Source organism: Leptosomus discolor, chromosome 6 (genome assembly GCF_034619465.1).
Source record: "Leptosomus discolor isolate bLepDis1 chromosome 6, bLepDis1.hap2, whole genome shotgun sequence".
Classification (NCBI taxonomy): Eukaryota; Metazoa; Chordata; class Aves; order Leptosomiformes; family Leptosomidae; genus Leptosomus; species Leptosomus discolor.
Genome location: NC_141396.1, coordinates 9,438,774 through 9,444,913, shown reverse-complemented (window position 1 = coordinate 9,444,913; position 6,140 = coordinate 9,438,774).

The window sequence follows — 6,140 nt, the reverse complement described above, 5'->3', positions numbered from 1 at the left end:
AGTGAGAGGTGAGGGACAGGTGTGAAGGGCTGCAACAACCTAGTGTGTGAAGGGTGGGAGAAAATAAAGGAAAATTTCAGAAAATTAATCTTAAAGCACAGGTGAGCCATTAGTCCTCACAGCAACCCCACTGAAAAAGTTAGCTACCATTATGTCCATTGTACAAGTAGAGAAGCATAAAACTCTTCATCCAGAGTTCTATTTAAGGCAAATTACATTAATTCATGTTATTAGTTATACTTTATGTATTGACTTACAATCTGTCATAATGTCAGTGGCTATATGGGTAGTTTTGATTAAATAACAACAGAAAACTAGAGCAAAAGAGTTAAAAGGAATGGTCCGAAAGTACAGAGGTAAGGCTGGATTTCGGGATTTTCTTCTGTCATCTGTTGCAGTCAGTTCACTAGACCATGCTGCCTCCTGGAGCAAAAGAGATGAATAGAGAGCTGCTGCACAGATTGAACACTGATAACATTGTGATACTTTTTACTATTCCTTGAATATCTTCTGCAGTGTAGTAATAAAAATGGCACAGGTGATTGTTTAACTCTTTTGCTATTCTTGTTATGCTTGGTCAATAATCAACAAGCAGGCAGCTCCAAGTGTCTGATGCATTCAGAATAATAATGATCACCCTTTGGACAGCTAACAGGACATAAAATATTAACAATCAATATTTGCTGAGCATGCAGACCCTAATGATACAGTGGTTTTAATAAGACTGTATATGCATGAGGAAATCTGCCTTCATGAAGAAAAGGGTCCCTATCTGACATTTGAACAAAGCCCTAATCCCTTAAGACTCACTTCTTATTCGAGCTACGTTCTCCTGAGTAACCCCATTAAGACCCACCATACCACACGAGCACATAAGAGTAAGTTCATATGCATGACTTTAACAGCAGTAGTGTTTAAAATGGTTAATAATAGCAATGGTCTATACTGCTTTACACACAAACAGCCTTTGGTCAGTACTGAATAACCCTATTTACTCGCACAGACACACTTATTTTCCAACTAAGTCAATTTGTTAAAACTGAAAAGCAGATATTGATAGAAATTAGTATCTTACTCTCTTTTATGACTTTTATTCACTAAGTCCTATGGACTCCCTCCCTCTCTCCAATTAATTACTCTGAAAAAACTAGATGGCACAGGAGAGGCTGAGAACGAATTCACCCTTCTTCTCCAGGCAGCTCTCCAGGAGAATCAAGCAGGCATCAAACATCATGTGTTGCGCAGATGAATAGGAAAGAGGGATGGGGGGGGGAGGAGAAGGGAATACGGCCAGTGGAAATGTACCCTGGCTTCACATTCCGTATGGTTCAGTTTTGGGGAGTCATCTGCAGAGCTGAAATTGCAAAGTTTTTCTGTCGCTTCCTCAAATCCGAGTACCCCTTTGAAGACAACAAATCTAATCTGTGTTATAAAGCTTTGCTGGGTTTTCCCCAGAAGTACTAATGCAGCCTTAGCACAGCACCGATGCTAATATACTTAGTGTTCTTCCAGAAATGGGTTCTTTGGAGACTGATACAGTCCATTTCTTCCTAAAGCAAGAATCCCACTGTATCACGATGAATTATGCTGCTCTAACACCATCTATTATTTATATCTAAAATGGTGTTATGCTTCAGGAATATGGTCCTAACCACAGAACGCTGACAACCTTTCAGCAGTCACATGATGCCTTCCATGTGCATGAAGCTCATCTGGATGTCCACAGGAATCCAAGCAAGTGAAAGAGCTGTTCCATGCCGAGCAGTATTTAATACATGAAGACGCAGAGAAATAAAGGGATGAACAAGTACGACGTGTCCCTACATTCAGGGGTTTGTTAATTTGTAATACAGAATTTTGACAAAGTATCTTTTCAATTCAGAGATAACTGGGGAGTGCTTTTACTTGTCATTCTTGTGCAGATAATCTTCTCTCTTCGGGAGATGCTTAGAAGTATTTCTGCTTTGTTACGACAGTGTTCAGAAAATGCTTAACTTTACGCCTCCAGTCCTTTAATTGGTACTAACTACAATAAAAAAACTAAAGCACCGCCAGTCTTTGGGCCACACCCGCATCAGTTCTGATACTGGAAGCAGAAGTTCGGGACAAGACAGGATCTGCAGTCACTGAGACCAACCTGCTCATCTCCAGCCCAGCATCACCAAACGCCCAGTCAGAGCCTACGCACAAACGCACGCAAAGGACAAAGGCTATGCGAGTTTAGGCCGTTATTAAAACAAACGCAAATCTGAAGTAACATTTCAAAAACGTTCATTTCAAGCCGGGCGCAAACGTCCGCCCGCGGTACCACCTGACGACTGGGTTTGCCACCACACCCGCCCAGGAGCACTTGCTTTACGGATGGTAGGACAAGCCGGACGCCTCACCAGCGCTCAGCAGACACGCCAGTACCAATCCGTCAGCATCTCCTAAACAGCAATAACCGCCGAGTCCTGACCCCAGCGCCCCCCTCACCACCATATTCCTTCTTCTGCATCCACACGCTCCCATCACCATTGCAAACGCACCGCACCGCCGCACCCCGCTGCGCTCCCGCAGCCGCCTCCGGGCGCTGGGAAGCGGCGGAGCGGGGTCACCCCCACGCCCGGCCGGCAGGGGCGGATGCCCGCCCGCCCCCGGGATGCCCGCCCGCCCCCGGCCTGAGGATGCTCTGCGGAGCCCAGCCCGGCTGCAGCCCGCTCCGGAGCCCCTTCCACAGCCGAGCCGCAAAATAATACCGGGCAGGCGACGCGGGGGGGTAAACCTCGCCTTCCGCCGCTCCGAAATGGCCCGCGCAACCTCCGCCCGAGCGCAGCCGAGCGGGGCACTGCAGCACGGCAAAGCGCGCAAGGTCAAGCGCGGCTCCTCCGCTCGCAGGGACGCGGAGCCCCGGCGCGGCGGAGACCCACCTCTGGCAGACATGGCTCAGGCGGGCGAGGGGCCGCGGGGCTGCGGCGGCGGCGGCGGCAGCGAACGGCCCGCACCGCCCTGCGCCCTCCGCGCCGCGGCGGTCGATGCCGGGGAGGTGCGGGAGGGGGGGGGGGCGACGGCGCTGGGCCGGGCCGGGCCGGGCCGGGCGGGTCCGCGCCGCCGCCGCCGCGTTCCCTCCCTCCGTCCGTCTGTCCCTCCCTCCCTGCCCGCCGCGGTGCGGGGCGGCGCCGGGGGCCGCCCTGCGGGGCGTGTGGGCGGGTGTGAGCCCGGCGGAGGGGCCGCAGCGGCTCCCGCAAGGCGGGACTGCGCGCTGGGAGCGGCTGCCGGCCCGGGGCGCGGCGGGGCGGGGGGGGAAGGTGGCAGAGGGATCGGTGCCGGCCGCCGGTGCGGCAGCGGGGCGGTGTGACCCGGTGGGTGTTGCCGGGGGCGTCTCGTCGCACGGGGATGCGCTGGGGAGAGTCACGGCGGCTGGAAAAGCAGCGCCGGGAAACGCAGCGCCGGACCGGCTGCTCCTTCAGGCGCTGGACGGGAGGGTCTTCTGCTAAAATCGGCGGCGGTGCCGTTCGGCAGCGGGCCGGCTCCGTGGTGGCCTGGCACTGAAGCCTGGGGCACGACCTGAAATTCACCCACCGAACCGCAACAGAGCAGAGCAACTGCACACCTGCATATCTGTATGTAAATAGTACATAGTCATAAAAATCATAGCCGTGTTGCCTGCAGAACACTCCTGGCATTAACATACAGACAAGAGTACTCGGCTTCCTCCTGGCACCTTAATAAAAGCAGCAAGCAACTAACTGGAAAGCACCGAAGACGAAGATCAGTATCTAGTGGACAACTCTTCCCACGGTAGCCCAGCCTCCACTCTAAGAAAGCCAAATGCTCCCAAGCCACACTAAAAAGAAAACCCCTATGCCACCAGTTTATTAGGGGCTGGCAAGAGTTAAGCAAAACAGCAATCCAGTTTGTCAAGAATAACAGGCTAGAAGACCACATCAGAATAGTGAAAACATTAGAGCAGACTCATCGATTTCAGAATGGGCAGCTCTGAACTAAGAAACTGCGCAACCTGTGATGTTCAGAGAGGAACCAGCGTGCAAACTACCTGGCAGGAGAGACTGAATCACACACCTCCACTCTGCTCTACCATACACTAGACATCTTCATACTAGCAAGAAGCCCACATAATTTTTCCATCAAAAAAAAAAAAAAAAATCAAAATCTTTTTATCTGAGAGGTGGCCAAATTTGCATCACAGTGTGTCCACAGAGCAGAAATGGATGTCAGAACAGGTGTACCACACCTTCCCACTGCCATTTAAAAGTCCAGCCTAGCCAGAGTCTCTCTCTACAGACCAGCCCTCTGGCAGCGCTTTTGTGCCGCTCACCTTCCCCATTACATCAGCTGAGCAGGGAGCACGTATGTGTAAGAAACCATGGAAGCAGCAGCGCAAGGGACAGCACACACATGCCTTCTCAGGTGATATGTGCACAGAAATTTGGTCAGCACATCTGTTTGTCTGAATTTGTGTTCACGCTCGCACATGACTTTTAGTCATATCCAGCTCTATTTGCTTTGGATTAGCCCAGTGTTCCCCACACTTCCATTCAATTCTACTCCTTTCGTCATTCTGTTTTCTTGCCCATTGAAAACGTTTCTGAGTCCTGCAGCAGGAACAAAATAAATCTCAAGTTGTTCTCCTGCCAGACTCCTTTGGCATTATCCTTAGTTGGTGATCTGACACCCACTTGAAAAAGAGTTCCTTTCCCTGCCTTCTTTTCTGAAATGAGTAGAATTTTCCACTTGCAAACAACTCAAGTTTTCCTTCTTGTCCAAAAGAGCCAAGGTTTTCCTCAGTCAATGTAGTATGACAGTATTTTGTATTTTTAATCAAGTCATTTCCTATGCACTTCCTTCAGTGAGTTTCTGACTAGCACTGACGACCACACTCCTGTGTGGTACTCAATAGGTGGCTTGAAAAAGAAGGTTCAGGAACATGCAGAAATTAGCTTTTTAATGAAGAACTTCCTTTCTTTATACTGCTAGGAAGTGGGAAGGGAAAGGCATTTGTATCTTGGGTTTCTATAGAATACAAAGAGTTTATTCCATTCACTGTGTAAAGTCTCTAAGGCAGACATGTTGGTCAGAGAATGCTAAAATGGATCAGATGCAGCACTCAGTTATTAAAATGAGCTTTTAAGCTGGGTTTCTGGAGGAATTGATGCTGATAAGGGTTTTATTTTCTTGTCTGTCCATCACGTCCCCTCCAACAATTTTCAGATTTGGATATGGGGAATTTCAGTTGAAGCTGACTAAAAGGTATAATTCAGAAAGAGTTCTACAGAGGCACAGAGAAGAAGTGAGACACCATTATGACTATTTTACAGATGAAGACCTCAGATACTTAGATGAGAGATGCTGAGTTAGACGGACAAGCCAATCCAAGAGTTCACTGCTGTTTCTGGAGGGAGTGGTCACATACTCTCCCATACACTCCCTCTTCTCTTACTCCAACCCATCTGCTCCTCCTCCTCTCACTGCAGCACCATCACACTGGTTTGATCCTCAAGGAACTACTTGAGCTCATAATTAGCAAAGAATTGCTTACTTTCTTGCACTGGGTTAGTTTTCTGCCAGGTAAGGATACAGAGGGATAGAGAAAGGAACCAAAGGCTCAGATAAACCCTGGAGCTGACAGAAGGCACGTGCAGAACTGCAGAGCCAGGAAGGGGTGAGGAAGAACCATTAGAGGGAAAAGAGATGATCCTTTTGAGCAGCAGCAAGCTGTTGAGCTGTTTGATTGACTGAGCCATTTCCTGACTACTTTAGAAGTCCATTAAGGAGCAGTGATTGACATTGTTTTATTTCAGGCACCCACCTGAGGCTTCTGAATTAGTCAGCTGGGAAGCAGGATCCTTCCTCCTACATTTCCCTATTGACTGTACAGAAAGCCTAGGCTTCTAACTCAAACAGTGTAAAAACATCCACTAAGGTGAATATTTTTTGAAGGCATTTGGGCTTTAAGAGATGCAAACAGGCACCTCAGGATTTTTTTAGAGATGCCCAAACAGATTAATACAGTTTACCAACAATCAGTGTTTTCAAATCCCCTATTGGTATTTTCAGATGCCTAAATGCCCTTGAGGAGCTAAGTATGTTGTCCAAGGTCACAGAGAAAATCTATGTCAGAGCAAAGAATAGAACCTGCA